Below are 15,225 nucleotides of genomic sequence, written 5' to 3' on the forward strand. Positions count from 1 at the left end.
CTTTATAGTATTTTTACAAGGAAAGTACACTGTTAAACATAGAAACTTCAGTACTGAGGCTATGAAAAGAAGGCACTGCTGAGATTCGAACTCAGGATCTCCTGTTTACGAGACAGGCGCTTTAACCAACTAAGCCACAGCACCACTTTGTGTAAGGGTAGAAAAGCACTACTGGTAGAGTCGCCCTCACCTCATGTCTTTCAGTGTCCTTGAATGTCTAGAGATAGACGACTTATGCAAATTCTTTCTTTACTGGACTAATTTTTAGGGCTTCAATAGTGACAAAAAATAAAATCTTTATTGAATTACTGATATTAAAACCCTAAACTTTGGTTAATCTCTGATAAAGTTTGAGCTTGTCCAACTCTTGACATAATCCACTGTTGTAGATATGATAAGAGCCACTTTGCCAGAAGCTCATACACAATCTTTAGTGAAATTGCACAGACTTGTCAAAATCCTCATTAGATCACATCATCTGGCTACAGACTCTTCCTGTAGACGAGCTGCCGAGTGGTTATGGCGTATGACTACTAATCCATTGTGCTCTGCATGCATGGTTTTTGAATCCCATACTTGTTGAAGTTACCTTCATCTCCAATGTTGAAACTCTAAATTATCTTTTTCAGCCCAAGCAGTGAGTATTTCCAGCATTTCCTGTTCAAGAAGGCTGCTATCAAACTTTTCTAACATTTCAGTCTGGCAAAAGTAAACCCACTGTTTTCATTTGGCATGCTTGATGCCATCCTACATTGGCTGACATCTTCTTCCTTTTGAGTACTTTGACAACACAGATTTAGAATCTCTCCATTGCACTATCTAAGGAAGGGATATGAGAAAGACAAGTTTGACTTTATAGTATTTTTACAAGGAAAGTACACTGTTAAACATAGAAACTTCAGTACTGAGGCTATGAAAAGAAGGCACTGCTGAGATTCGAACTCAGGATCTCCTGTTTACGAGACAGGCGCTTTAACCAACTAAGCCACAGCACCACTTTGTGTAAGGGTAGAAAAGCACTACTGGTAGAGTCGCCCTCACCTCATGTCTTTCAGTGTCCTTGAATGTCTAGAGATAGACGACTTATGCAAATTCTTTCTTTACTGGACTAATTTTTAGGGCTTCAATAGTGACAAAAAATAAAATCTTTATTGAATTACTGATATTAAAACCCTAAACTTTGGTTAATCTCTGATAAAGTTTGAGCTTGTCCAACTCTTGACATAATCCACTGTTGTAGATATGATAAGAGCCACTTTGCCAGAAGCTCATACACAATCTTTAGTGAAATTGCACAGACTTGTCAAAATCCTCATTAGATCACATCATCTGGCTACAGACTCTTCCTGTAGACGAGCTGCCGAGTGGTTATGGCGTATGACTACTAATCCATTGTGCTCTGCATGCATGGTTTTTGAATCCCATACTTGTTGAAGTTACCTTCATCTCCAATGTTGAAACTCTAAATTATCTTTTTCAGCCCAAGCAGTGAGTATTTCCAGCATTTCCTGTTCAAGAAGGCTGCTATCAAACTTTTCTAACATTTCAGTCTGGCAAAAGTAAACCCACTGTTTTCATTTGGCATGCTACATTGGCTGACATCTTCTTCCTTTTGAGTACTTTGACAACACAGATTTAGAATCTCTCCATTGCACTATCTAAGGAAGGGATATGAGAAAGACAAGTTTGACTTTATAGTATTTTTACAAGGAAAGTACACTGTTAAACATAGAAACTTCAGTACTGAGGCTATGAAAAGAAGGCACTGCTGAGATTCGAACTCAGGATCTCCTGTTTACGAGACAGGCGCTTTAACCAACTAAGCCACAGCACCACTTTGTGTAAGGGTAGAAAAGCACTACTGGTAGAGTCGCCCTCACCTCATGTCTTTCAGTGTCCTTGAATGTCTAGAGATAGACGACTTATGCAAATTCTTTCTTTACTGGACTAATTTTTAGGGCTTCAATAGTGACAAAAAATAAAATCTTTATTGAATTACTGATATTAAAACCCTAAACTTTGGTTAATCTCTGATAAAGTTTGAGCTTGTCCAACTCTTGACATAATCCACTGTTGTAGATATGATAAGAGCCACTTTGCCAGAAGCTCATACACAATCTTTAGTGAAATTGCACAGACTTGTCAAAATCCTCATTAGATCACATCATCTGGCTACAGACTCTTCCTGTAGACGAGCTGCCGAGTGGTTATGGCGTATGACTACTAATCCATTGTGCTCTGCATGCATGGTTTTTGAATCCCATACTTGTTGAAGTTACCTTCATCTCCAATGTTGAAACTCTAAATTATCTTTTTCAGCCCAAGCAGTGAGTATTTCCAGCATTTCCTGTTCAAGAAGGCTGCTATCAAACTTTTCTAACATTTCAGTCTGGCAAAAGTAAACCCACTGTTTTCATTTGGCATGCTTGATGCCATCCTACATTGGCTGACATCTTCTTCCTTTTGAGTACTTTGACAACACAGATTTAGAATCTCTCCATTGCACTATCTAAGGAAGGGATATGAGAAAGACAAGTTTGACTTTATAGTATTTTTACAAGGAAAGTACACTGTTAAACATAGAAACTTCAGTACTGAGGCTATGAAAAGAAGGCACTGCTGAGATTCGAACTCAGGATCTCCTGTTTACGAGACAGGCGCTTTAACCAACTAAGCCACAGCACCACTTTGTGTAAGGGTAGAAAAGCACTACTGGTAGAGTCGCCCTCACCTCATGTCTTTCAGTGTCCTTGAATGTCTAGAGATAGACGACTTATGCAAATTCTTTCTTTACTGGACTAATTTTTAGGGCTTCAATAGTGACAAAAAATAAAATCTTTATTGAATTACTGATATTAAAACCCTAAACTTTGGTTAATCTCTGATAAAGTTTGAGCTTGTCCAACTCTTGACATAATCCACTGTTGTAGATATGATAAGAGCCACTTTGCCAGAAGCTCATACACAATCTTTAGTGAAATTGCACAGACTTGTCAAAATCCTCATTAGATCACATCATCTGGCTACAGACTCTTCCTGTAGACGAGCTGCCGAGTGGTTATGGCGTATGACTACTAATCCATTGTGCTCTGCATGCATGGTTTTTGAATCCCATACTTGTTGAAGTTACCTTCATCTCCAATGTTGAAACTCTAAATTATCTTTTTCAGCCCAAGCAGTGAGTATTTCCAGCATTTCCTGTTCAAGAAGGCTGCTATCAAACTTTTCTAACATTTCAGTCTGGCAAAAGTAAACCCACTGTTTTCATTTGGCATGCTACATTGGCTGACATCTTCTTCCTTTTGAGTACTTTGACAACACAGATTTAGAATCTCTCCATTGCACTATCTAAGGAAGGGATATGAGAAAGACAAGTTTGACTTTATAGTATTTTTACAAGGAAAGTACACTGTTAAACATAGAAACTTCAGTACTGAGGCTATGAAAAGAAGGCACTGCTGAGATTCGAACTCAGGATCTCCTGTTTACGAGACAGGCGCTTTAACCAACTAAGCCACAGCACCACTTTGTGTAAGGGTAGAAAAGCACTACTGGTAGAGTCGCCCTCACCTCATGTCTTTCAGTGTCCTTGAATGTCTAGAGATAGACGACTTATGCAAATTCTTTCTTTACTGGACTAATTTTTAGGGCTTCAATAGTGACAAAAAATAAAATCTTTATTGAATTACTGATATTAAAACCCTAAACTTTGGTTAATCTCTGATAAAGTTTGAGCTTGTCCAACTCTTGACATAATCCACTGTTGTAGATATGATAAGAGCCACTTTGCCAGAAGCTCATACACAATCTTTAGTGAAATTGCACAGACTTGTCAAAATCCTCATTAGATCACATCATCTGGCTACAGACTCTTCCTGTAGACGAGCTGCCGAGTGGTTATGGCGTATGACTACTAATCCATTGTGCTCTGCATGCATGGTTTTTGAATCCCATACTTGTTGAAGTTACCTTCATCTCCAATGTTGAAACTCTAAATTATCTTTTTCAGCCCAAGCAGTGAGTATTTCCAGCATTTCCTGTTCAAGAAGGCTGCTATCAAACTTTTCTAACATTTCAGTCTGGCAAAAGTAAACCCACTGTTTTCATTTGGCATGCTTGATGCCATCCTACATTGGCTGACATCTTCTTCCTTTTGAGTACTTTGACAACACAGATTTAGAATCTCTCCATTGCACTATCTAAGGAAGGGATATGAGAAAGACAAGTTTGACTTTATAGTATTTTTACAAGGAAAGTACACTGTTAAACATAGAAACTTCAGTACTGAGGCTATGAAAAGAAGGCACTGCTGAGATTCGAACTCAGGATCTCCTGTTTACGAGACAGGCGCTTTAACCAACTAAGCCACAGCACCACTTTGTGTAAGGGTAGAAAAGCACTACTGGTAGAGTCGCCCTCACCTCATGTCTTTCAGTGTCCTTGAATGTCTAGAGATAGACGACTTATGCAAATTCTTTCTTTACTGGACTAATTTTTAGGGCTTCAATAGTGACAAAAAATAAAATCTTTATTGAATTACTGATATTAAAACCCTAAACTTTGGTTAATCTCTGATAAAGTTTGAGCTTGTCCAACTCTTGACATAATCCACTGTTGTAGATATGATAAGAGCCACTTTGCCAGAAGCTCATACACAATCTTTAGTGAAATTGCACAGACTTGTCAAAATCCTCATTAGATCACATCATCTGGCTACAGACTCTTCCTGTAGACGAGCTGCCGAGTGGTTATGGCGTATGACTACTAATCCATTGTGCTCTGCATGCATGGTTTTTGAATCCCATACTTGTTGAAGTTACCTTCATCTCCAATGTTGAAACTCTAAATTATCTTTTTCAGCCCAAGCAGTGAGTATTTCCAGCATTTCCTGTTCAAGAAGGCTGCTATCAAACTTTTCTAACATTTCAGTCTGGCAAAAGTAAACCCACTGTTTTCATTTGGCATGCTTGATGCCATCCTACATTGGCTGCATCTTCTTCCTCTTGAGTACTTTGACAACACAGATTTAGAATCTCTCCATTGCACTATCTAAGGAAGGGATATGAGAAAGACAAGTTTGACTTTATAGTATTTTTACAAGGAAAGTACATTGTTAAACATAGAAACTTCTGTAAGAGGCTATGAAAAGAAGGCACTGCTGAGATTCGAACTCAGGATCTCCTGTTTACAAGACAGGAGCTTTAACCAACTAAGCCACAGCACCACTTTGTTTAAGAGTAGAAAAGCACTACTGGTAGAGTCGCCCTCACCTCATGTCTTTCAGTGTCCTTGAATGTCTAGAGATAGACGACTTATGCAAATTCTTTCTTTACTGGACTAATTTTTAGGGCTTCAATAGTGACAAAAAATACAATCTTTATTGAATTACTGATATTAAAACCCTAAACTTTGGTTAATCTCTGATAAAGTTTGAGCTTGTCCAACTCTTGACATAATCCACTGTTGTAGATATGATAAGAGCCACTTTGCCAGAAGCTCATACACAATCTTTAGTGAAATTGCACAGACTTGTCAAAATCCTCATAAGATCACATCATCTGGCTACAGACTCTTCCTGTAGACGAGCTGCCGAGTGGTTATGGCGTATGACTACTAATCCATTGTGCTCTGCATGCATGGTTTTTGAATCCCATACTTGTTGAAGTTACCTTCATCTCCAATGTTGAAACTCTAAATTATCTTTTTCAGCCCAAGCAGTGAGTATTTCCAGCATTTCCTGTTCAAGAAGGCTGCTATCAAACTTTTATAACATTTCAGTCTGGCAAAAGTAAACCCACTGTTTTCATTTGGCATGCTTGATGCCATCCTACATTGGCTGACATCTTCTTCCTTTTGAGTACTTTGACAACACAGATTTAGAATCTCTCCATTGCACTATCTAAGGAAGGGATATGAGAAAGACAAGTTTGACTTTATAGTATTTTTACAAGGAAAGTACATTGTTAAACATAGAAACTTCTGTAAGAGGCTATTAAAAGAAGGCACTGCTGAGATTCGAACTCAGGATCTCCTGTTTACAAGACAGGCGCTTTAACCAACTAAGCCACAGCACCACTTTGTTTAAGAGTAGGAAAGCACTACTGGTAGAATCGCCCTCACCTCATGTCTGTCAGTGTCCTTGAATGTCTAGAGATAGACGACTTATGCAAATTCTTTCTTTACTGGACTAATTTTTAGGGCTTCAATAGTGACAAAAAATACAATCTTTATTGAATTACTGATATTAAAACCCTAAACTTTGGTTAATCTCTGATAAAGTTTGAGCTTGTCCAACTCTTGACATAATCCACTGTTGTAGATATGATAAGAGCCACTTTGCCAGAAGCTCATACACAATCTTTAGTGAAATTGCACAGACTTGTCAAAATCCTCATTAGATCACATCATCTGGCTACAGACTCTTCCTGTAGACGAGCTGCCGAGTGGTTATGGCGTATGACTACTAATCCATTGTGCTCTGCATGCATGGTTTTTGAATCCCATACTTGTTGAAGTTACCTTCATCTCCAATGTTGAAACTCTAAATTATCTTTTTCAGCCCAAGCAGTGAGTATTTCCAGCATTTCCTGTTCAAGAAGGCTGCTATCAAACTTTTCTAACATTTCAGTCTGGCAAAAGTAAACCCACTGTTTTCATTTGGCATGCTTGATGCCATCCTACATTGGCTGACATCTTCTTCCTTTTGAGTACTTTGACAACACAGATTTAGAATCTCTCCATTGCACTATCTAAGGAAGGGATATGAGAAAGACAAGTTTGACTTTATAGTATTTTTACAAGGAAAGTACATTGTTAAACATAGAAACTTCTGTAAGAGGCTATTAAAAGAAGGCACTGCTGAGATTCGAACTCAGGATCTCCTGTTTACAAGACAGGCGCTTTAACCAACTAAGCCACAGCACCACTTTGTTTAAGAGTAGAAAAGCACTACTGGTAGAGTCGCCCTCACCTCATGTCTTTCAGTGTCCTTGAATGTCTAGAGATAGACGACTTATGCAAATTCTTTCTTTACTGGACTAATTTTTAGGGCTTCAATAGTGACAAAAAATACAATCTTTATTGAATTACTGATATTAAAACCCTAAACTTTGGTTAATCTCTGATAAAGTTTGAGCTTGTCCAACTCTTGACATAATCCACTGTTGTAGATATGATAAGAGCCACTTTGCCAGAAGCTCATACACAATCTTTAGTGAAATTGCACAGACTTGTCAAAATCCTCATAAGATCACATCATCTGGCTACAGACTCTTCCTGTAGACGAGCTGCCGAGTGGTTATGGCGTATGACTACTAATCCATTGTGCTCTGCATGCATGGTTTTTGAATCCCATACTTGTTGAAGTTACCTTCATCTCCAATGTTGAAACTCTAAATTATCTTTTTCAGCCCAAGCAGTGAGTATTTCCAGCATTTCCTGTTCAAGAAGGCTGCTATCAAACTTTTCTAACATTTCAGTCTGGCAAAAGTAAACCCACTGTTTTCATTTGGCATGCTTGATGCCATCCTACATTGGCTGCATCTTCTTCCTCTTGAGTACTTTGACAACACAGATTTAGAATCTCTCCATTGCACTATCTAAGGAAGGGATATGAGAAAGACAAGTTTGACTTTATAGTATTTTTACAAGGAAAGTACATTGTTAAACATAGAAACTTCTGTAAGAGGCTATGAAAAGAAGGCACTGCTGAGATTCGAACTCAGGATCTCCTGTTTACAAGACAGGCGCTTTAACCAACTAAGCCACAGCACCACTTTGTTTAAGAGTAGAAAAGCACTACTGGTAGAGTCGCCCTCACCTCATGTCTTTCAGTGTCCTTGAATGTCTAGAGATAGACGACTTATGCAAATTCTTTCTTTACTGGACTAATTTTTAGGGCTTCAATAGTGACAAAAAATACAATCTTTATTGAATTACTGATATTAAAACCCTAAACTTTGGTTAATCTCTGATAAAGTTTGAGCTTGTCCAACTCTTGACATAATCCACTGTTGTAGATATGATAAGAGCCACTTTGCCAGAAGCTCATACACAATCTTTAGTGAAATTGCACAGACTTGTCAAAATCCTCATAAGATCACATCATCTGGCTACAGACTCTTCCTGTAGACGAGCTGCCGAGTGGTTATGGCGTATGACTACTAATCCATTGTGCTCTGCATGCATGGTTTTTGAATCCCATACTTGTTGAAGTTACCTTCATCTCCAATGTTGAAACTCTAAATTATCTTTTTCAGCCCAAGCAGTGAGTATTTCCAGCATTTCCTGTTCAAGAAGGCTGCTATCAAACTTTTATAACATTTCAGTCTGGCAAAAGTAAACCCACTGTTTTCATTTGGCATGCTTGATGCCATCCTACATTGGCTGACATCTTCTTCCTTTTGAGTACTTTGACAACACAGATTTAGAATCTCTCCATTGCACTATCTAAGGAAGGGATATGAGAAAGACAAGTTTGACTTTATAGTATTTTTACAAGGAAAGTACATTGTTAAACATAGAAACTTCTGTAAGAGGCTATTAAAAGAAGGCACTGCTGAGATTCGAACTCAGGATCTCCTGTTTACAAGACAGGCGCTTTAACCAACTAAGCCACAGCACCACTTTGTTTAAGAGTAGGAAAGCACTACTGGTAGAATCGCCCTCACCTCATGTCTGTCAGTGTCCTTGAATGTCTAGAGATAGACGACTTATGCAAATTCTTTCTTTACTGGACTAATTTTTAGGGCTTCAATAGTGACAAAAAATACAATCTTTATTGAATTACTGATATTAAAACCCTAAACTTTGGTTAATCTCTGATAAAGTTTGAGCTTGTCCAACTCTTGACATAATCCACTGTTGTAGATATGATAAGAGCCACTTTGCCAGAAGCTCATACACAATCTTTAGTGAAATTGCACAGACTTGTCAAAATCCTCATTAGATCACATCATCTGGCTACAGACTCTTCCTGTAGACGAGCTGCCGAGTGGTTATGGCGTATGACTACTAATCCATTGTGCTCTGCATGCATGGTTTTTGAATCCCATACTTGTTGAAGTTACCTTCATCTCCAATGTTGAAACTCTAAATTATCTTTTTCAGCCCAAGCAGTGAGTATTTCCAGCATTTCCTGTTCAAGAAGGCTGCTATCAAACTTTTCTAACATTTCAGTCTGGCAAAAGTAAACCCACTGTTTTCATTTGGCATGCTTGATGCCATCCTACATTGGCTGACATCTTCTTCCTTTTGAGTACTTTGACAACACAGATTTAGAATCTCTCCATTGCACTATCTAAGGAAGGGATATGAGAAAGACAAGTTTGACTTTATAGTATTTTTACAAGGAAAGTACATTGTTAAACATAGAAACTTCTGTAAGAGGCTATTAAAAGAAGGCACTGCTGAGATTCGAACTCAGGATCTCCTGTTTACAAGACAGGCGCTTTAACCAACTAAGCCACAGCACCACTTTGTTTAAGAGTAGAAAAGCACTACTGGTAGAGTCGCCCTCACCTCATGTCTTTCAGTGTCCTTGAATGTCTAGAGATAGACGACTTATGCAAATTCTTTCTTTACTGGACTAATTTTTAGGGCTTCAATAGTGACAAAAAATACAATCTTTATTGAATTACTGATATTAAAACCCTAAACTTTGGTTAATCTCTGATAAAGTTTGAGCTTGTCCAACTCTTGACATAATCCACTGTTGTAGATATGATAAGAGCCACTTTGCCAGAAGCTCATACACAATCTTTAGTGAAATTGCACAGACTTGTCAAAATCCTCATAAGATCACATCATCTGGCTACAGACTCTTCCTGTAGACGAGCTGCCGAGTGGTTATGGCGTATGACTACTAATCCATTGTGCTCTGCATGCATGGTTTTTGAATCCCATACTTGTTGAAGTTACCTTCATCTCCAATGTTGAAACTCTAAATTATCTTTTTCAGCCCAAGCAGTGAGTATTTCCAGCATTTCCTGTTCAAGAAGGCTGCTATCAAACTTTTATAACATTTCAGTCTGGCAAAAGTAAACCCACTGTTTTCATTTGGCATGCTTGATGCCATCCTACATTGGCTGACATCTTCTTCCTTTTGAGTACTTTGACAACACAGATTTAGAATCTCTCCATTGCACTATCTAAGGAAGGGATATGAGAAAGACAAGTTTGACTTTATAGTATTTTTACAAGGAAAGTACATTGTTAAACATAGAAACTTCTGTAAGAGGCTATTAAAAGAAGGCACTGCTGAGATTCGAACTCAGGATCTCCTGTTTACAAGACAGGCGCTTTAACCAACTAAGCCACAGCACCACTTTGTTTAAGAGTAGGAAAGCACTACTGGTAGAATCGCCCTCACCTCATGTCTGTCAGTGTCCTTGAATGTCTAGAGATAGACGACTTATGCAAATTCTTTCTTTACTGGACTAATTTTTAGGGCTTCAATAGTGACAAAAAATACAATCTTTATTGAATTACTGATATTAAAACCCTAAACTTTGGTTAATCTCTGATAAAGTTTGAGCTTGTCCAACTCTTGACATAATCCACTGTTGTAGATATGATAAGAGCCACTTTGCCAGAAGCTCATACACAATCTTTAGTGAAATTGCACAGACTTGTCAAAATCCTCATTAGATCACATCATCTGGCTACAGACTCTTCCTGTAGACGAGCTGCCGAGTGGTTATGGCGTATGACTACTAATCCATTGTGCTCTGCATGCATGGTTTTTGAATCCCATACTTGTTGAAGTTACCTTCATCTCCAATGTTGAAACTCTAAATTATCTTTTTCAGCCCAAGCAGTGAGTATTTCCAGCATTTCCTGTTCAAGAAGGCTGCTATCAAACTTTTCTAACATTTCAGTCTGGCAAAAGTAAACCCACTGTTTTCATTTGGCATGCTTGATGCCATCCTACATTGGCTGACATCTTCTTCCTTTTGAGTACTTTGACAACACAGATTTAGAATCTCTCCATTGCACTATCTAAGGAAGGGATATGAGAAAGACAAGTTTGACTTTATAGTATTTTTACAAGGAAAGTACATTGTTAAACATAGAAACTTCTGTAAGAGGCTATTAAAAGAAGGCACTGCTGAGATTCGAACTCAGGATCTCCTGTTTACAAGACAGGCGCTTTAACCAACTAAGCCACAGCACCACTTTGTTTAAGAGTAGAAAAGCACTACTGGTAGAGTCGCCCTCACCTCATGTCTTTCAGTGTCCTTGAATGTCTAGAGATAGACGACTTATGCAAATTCTTTCTTTACTGGACTAATTTTTAGGGCTTCAATAGTGACAAAAAATACAATCTTTATTGAATTACTGATATTAAAACCCTAAACTTTGGTTAATCTCTGATAAAGTTTGAGCTTGTCCAACTCTTGACATAATCCACTGTTGTAGATATGATAAGAGCCACTTTGCCAGAAGCTCATACACAATCTTTAGTGAAATTGCACAGACTTGTCAAAATCCTCATAAGATCACATCATCTGGCTACAGACTCTTCCTGTAGACGAGCTGCCGAGTGGTTATGGCGTATGACTACTAATCCATTGTGCTCTGCATGCATGCTTTTTGAATCCCATACTTGTTGAAGTTACCTTCATCTCCAATGTTGAAACTCTAAATTATCTTTTTCAGCCCAAGCAGTGAGTATTTCCAGCATTTCCTGTTCAAGAAGGCTGCTATCAAACTTTTATAACATTTCAGTCTGGCAAAAGTAAACCCACTGTTTTCATTTGGCATGCTTGATGCCATCCTACATTGGCTGACATCTTCTTCCTTTTGAGTACTTTGACAACACAGATTTAGAATCTCTCCATTGCACTATCTAAGGAAGGGATATGAGAAAGACAAGTTTGACTTTATAGTATTTTTACAAGGAAAGTACATTGTTAAACATAGAAACTTCTGTAAGAGGCTATGAAAAGAAGGCACTGCTGAGATTCGAACTCAGGATCTCCTGTTTACAAGACAGGCGCTTTAACCAACTAAGCCACAGCACCACTTTGTTTAAGAGTAGGAAAGCACTACTGGTAGAATCGCCCTCACCTCATGTCTGTCAGTGTCCTTGAATGTCTAGAGATAGACGACTTATGCAAATTCTTTCTTTACTGGACTAATTTTTAGGGCTTCAATAGTGACAAAAAATACAATCTTTATTGAATTACTGATATTAAAACCCTAAACTTTGGTTAATCTCTGATAAAGTTTGAGCTTGTCCAACTCTTGACATAATCCACTGTTGTAGATATGATAAGAGCCACTTTGCCAGAAGCTCATACACAATCTTTAGTGAAATTGCACAGACTTGTCAAAATCCTCATTAGATCACATCATCTGGCTACAGACTCTTCCTGTAGACGAGCTGCCGAGTGGTTATGGCGTATGACTACTAATCCATTGTGCTCTGCATGCATGGTTTTTGAATCCCATACTTGTTGAAGTTACCTTCATCTCCAATGTTGAAACTCTAAATTATCTTTTTCAGCCCAAGCAGTGAGTATTTCCAGCATTTCCTGTTCAAGAAGGCTGCTATCAAACTTTTATAACATTTCAGTCTGGCAAAAGTAAACCCACTGTTTTCATTTGGCATGCTTGATGCCATCCTACATTGGCTGACATCTTCTTCCTTTTGAGTACTTTGACAACACAGATTTAGAATCTCTCCATTGCACTATCTAAGGAAGGGATATGAGAAAGACAAGTTTGACTTTATAGTATTTTTACAAGGAAAGTACATTGTTAAACATAGAAACTTCTGTAAGAGGCTATGAAAAGAAGGCACTGCTGAGATTCGAACTCAGGATCTCCTGTTTACAAGACAGGCGCTTTAACCAACTAAGCCACAGCACCACTTTGTTTAAGAGTAGGAAAGCACTACTGGTAGAATCGCCCTCACCTCATGTCTTTCAGTGTCCTTGAATGTCTAGAGATAGACGACTTATGCAAATTCTTTCTTTACTGGACTAATTTTTAGGGCTTCAATAGTGACAAAAAATACAATCTTTATTGAATTACTGATATTAAAACCCTAAACTTTGGTTAATCTCTGATAAAGTTTGAGCTTGTCCAACTCTTGACATAATCCACTGTTGTAGATATGATAAGAGCCACTTTGCCAGAAGCTCATACACAATCTTTAGTGAAATTGCACAGACTTGTCAAAATCCTCATTAGATCACATCATCTGGCTACAGACTCTTCCTGTAGACGAGCTGCCGAGTGGTTATGGCGTATGACTACTAATCCATTGTGCTCTGCATGCATGGTTTTTGAATCCCATACTTGTTGAAGTTACCTTCATCTCCAATGTTGAAACTCTAAATTATCTTTTTCAGCCCAAGCAGTGAGTATTTCCAGCATTTCCTGTTCAAGAAGGCTGCTATCAAACTTTTCTAACATTTCAGTCTGGCAAAAGTAAACCCACTGTTTTCATTTGGCATGCTTGATGCCATCCTACATTGGCTGACATCTTCTTCCTTTTGAGTACTTTGACAACACAGATTTAGAATCTCTCCATTGCACTATCTAAGGAAGGGATATGAGAAAGACAAGTTTGACTTTATAGTATTTTTACAAGGAAAGTACATTGTTAAACATAGAAACTTCTGTAAGAGGCTATGAAAAGAAGGCACTGCTGAGATTCGAACTCAGGATCTCCTGTTTACAAGACAGGCGCTTTAACCAACTAAGCCACAGCACCACTTTGTTTAAGAGTAGGAAAGCACTACTGGTAGAATCGCCCTCACCTCATGTCTGTCAGTGTCCTTGAATGTCTAGAGATAGACGACTTATGCAAATTCTTTCTTTACTGGACTAATTTTTAGGGCTTCAATAGTGACAAAAAATACAATCTTTATTGAATTACTGATATTAAAACCCTAAACTTTGGTTAATCTCTGATAAAGTTTGAGCTTGTCCAACTCTTGACATAATCCACTGTTGTAGATATGATAAGAGCCACTTTGCCAGAAGCTCATACACAATCTTTAGTGAAATTGCACAGACTTGTCAAAATCCTCATTAGATCACATCATCTGGCTACAGACTCTTCCTGTAGACGAGCTGCCGAGTGGTTATGGCGTATGACTACTAATCCATTGTGCTCTGCATGCATGGTTTTTGAATCCCATACTTGTTGAAGTTACCTTCATCTCCAATGTTGAAACTCTAAATTATCTTTTTCAGCCCAAGCAGTGAGTATTTCCAGCATTTCCTGTTCAAGAAGGCTGCTATCAAACTTTTCTAACATTTCAGTCTGGCAAAAGTAAACCCACTGTTTTCATTTGGCATGCTTGATGCCATCCTACATTGGCTGACATCTTCTTCCTTTTGAGTACTTTGACAACACAGATTTAGAATCTCTCCATTGCACTATCTAAGGAAGGGATATGAGAAAGACAAGTTTGACTTTATAGTATTTTTACAAGGAAAGTACATTGTTAAACATAGAAACTTCTGTAAGAGGCTATGAAAAGAAGGCACTGCTGAGATTCGAACTCAGGATCTCCTGTTTACAAGACAGGCGCTTTAACCAACTAAGCCACAGCACCACTTTGTTTAAGAGTAGGAAAGCACTACTGGTAGAATCGCCCTCACCTCATGTCTGTCAGTGTCCTTGAATGTCTAGAGATAGACGACTTATGCAAATTCTTTCTTTACTGGACTAATTTTTAGGGCTTCAATAGTGACAAAAAATACAATCTTTATTGAATTACTGATATTAAAACCCTAAACTTTGGTTAATCTCTGATAAAGTTTGAGCTTGTCCAACTCTTGACATAATCCACTGTTGTAGATATGATAAGAGCCACTTTGCCAGAAGCTCATACACAATCTTTAGTGAAATTGCACAGACTTGTCAAAATCCTCATTAGATCACATCATCTGGCTACAGACTCTTCCTGTAGACGAGCTGCCGAGTGGTTATGGCGTATGACTACTAATCCATTGTGCTCTGCATGCATGGTTTTTGAATCCCATACTTGTTGAAGTTACCTTCATCTCCAATGTTGAAACTCTAAATTATCTTTTTCAGCCCAAGCAGTGAGTATTTCCAGCATTTCCTGTTCAAGAAGGCTGCTATCAAACTTTTATAACATTTCAGTCTGGCAAAAGTAAACCCACTGTTTTCATTTGGCATGCTTGATGCCATCCTACATTGGCTGACATCTTCTTCCTTTTGAGTACTTTGACAACACAGAT

At 38.2% G+C, this 15,225-nt stretch overlaps 17 non-coding genes across 17 annotated transcripts; all 17 read right to left on the bottom strand.

Annotated features, from left to right (window-relative positions):
- Window positions 1-70: 70 nt before the first annotated feature.
- TRNAT-CGU (transfer RNA threonine (anticodon CGU)) lies at window positions 71-144 on the bottom strand. The gene has a single exon. It is a non-coding gene; the product is annotated as a tRNA-Thr (tRNA).
- Window positions 145-921: 777 nt separating this feature from the next.
- TRNAT-CGU (transfer RNA threonine (anticodon CGU)) lies at window positions 922-995 on the bottom strand. Its single transcript has one exon. It is a non-coding gene; the product is annotated as a tRNA-Thr (tRNA).
- Window positions 996-1,760: 765 nt separating this feature from the next.
- On the bottom strand, window positions 1,761-1,834 carry TRNAT-CGU (transfer RNA threonine (anticodon CGU)). The gene has a single exon. It is a non-coding gene; the product is annotated as a tRNA-Thr (tRNA).
- A 777-nt stretch (window positions 1,835-2,611) lies between these two features.
- Window positions 2,612-2,685, bottom strand: TRNAT-CGU (transfer RNA threonine (anticodon CGU)). Its single transcript has one exon. It is a non-coding gene; the product is annotated as a tRNA-Thr (tRNA).
- A 765-nt stretch (window positions 2,686-3,450) lies between these two features.
- TRNAT-CGU (transfer RNA threonine (anticodon CGU)) lies at window positions 3,451-3,524 on the bottom strand. The gene has a single exon. It is a non-coding gene; the product is annotated as a tRNA-Thr (tRNA).
- Window positions 3,525-4,301: 777 nt separating this feature from the next.
- Window positions 4,302-4,375, bottom strand: TRNAT-CGU (transfer RNA threonine (anticodon CGU)). Its single transcript has one exon. It is a non-coding gene; the product is annotated as a tRNA-Thr (tRNA).
- A 1,625-nt stretch (window positions 4,376-6,000) lies between these two features.
- On the bottom strand, window positions 6,001-6,074 carry TRNAT-UGU (transfer RNA threonine (anticodon UGU)). Its single transcript has one exon. It is a non-coding gene; the product is annotated as a tRNA-Thr (tRNA).
- Window positions 6,075-6,850: 776 nt separating this feature from the next.
- On the bottom strand, window positions 6,851-6,924 carry TRNAT-UGU (transfer RNA threonine (anticodon UGU)). The gene has a single exon. It is a non-coding gene; the product is annotated as a tRNA-Thr (tRNA).
- Window positions 6,925-7,699: 775 nt separating this feature from the next.
- Window positions 7,700-7,773, bottom strand: TRNAT-UGU (transfer RNA threonine (anticodon UGU)). The gene has a single exon. It is a non-coding gene; the product is annotated as a tRNA-Thr (tRNA).
- A 776-nt stretch (window positions 7,774-8,549) lies between these two features.
- On the bottom strand, window positions 8,550-8,623 carry TRNAT-UGU (transfer RNA threonine (anticodon UGU)). The gene has a single exon. It is a non-coding gene; the product is annotated as a tRNA-Thr (tRNA).
- Window positions 8,624-9,399: 776 nt separating this feature from the next.
- On the bottom strand, window positions 9,400-9,473 carry TRNAT-UGU (transfer RNA threonine (anticodon UGU)). The gene has a single exon. It is a non-coding gene; the product is annotated as a tRNA-Thr (tRNA).
- A 776-nt stretch (window positions 9,474-10,249) lies between these two features.
- On the bottom strand, window positions 10,250-10,323 carry TRNAT-UGU (transfer RNA threonine (anticodon UGU)). Its single transcript has one exon. It is a non-coding gene; the product is annotated as a tRNA-Thr (tRNA).
- A 776-nt stretch (window positions 10,324-11,099) lies between these two features.
- TRNAT-UGU (transfer RNA threonine (anticodon UGU)) lies at window positions 11,100-11,173 on the bottom strand. The gene has a single exon. It is a non-coding gene; the product is annotated as a tRNA-Thr (tRNA).
- A 776-nt stretch (window positions 11,174-11,949) lies between these two features.
- Window positions 11,950-12,023, bottom strand: TRNAT-UGU (transfer RNA threonine (anticodon UGU)). The gene has a single exon. It is a non-coding gene; the product is annotated as a tRNA-Thr (tRNA).
- Window positions 12,024-12,799: 776 nt separating this feature from the next.
- On the bottom strand, window positions 12,800-12,873 carry TRNAT-UGU (transfer RNA threonine (anticodon UGU)). Its single transcript has one exon. It is a non-coding gene; the product is annotated as a tRNA-Thr (tRNA).
- Window positions 12,874-13,649: 776 nt separating this feature from the next.
- TRNAT-UGU (transfer RNA threonine (anticodon UGU)) lies at window positions 13,650-13,723 on the bottom strand. The gene has a single exon. It is a non-coding gene; the product is annotated as a tRNA-Thr (tRNA).
- Window positions 13,724-14,499: 776 nt separating this feature from the next.
- Window positions 14,500-14,573, bottom strand: TRNAT-UGU (transfer RNA threonine (anticodon UGU)). The gene has a single exon. It is a non-coding gene; the product is annotated as a tRNA-Thr (tRNA).
- Between the last annotated feature and the right edge of the window lie 652 nt (window positions 14,574-15,225).

The sequence above is a fragment of the Anomaloglossus baeobatrachus genome, chromosome 7 (genome assembly GCF_048569485.1).
Source record: "Anomaloglossus baeobatrachus isolate aAnoBae1 chromosome 7, aAnoBae1.hap1, whole genome shotgun sequence".
NCBI classification, from domain to species: domain Eukaryota; kingdom Metazoa; phylum Chordata; class Amphibia; order Anura; family Aromobatidae; genus Anomaloglossus; species Anomaloglossus baeobatrachus.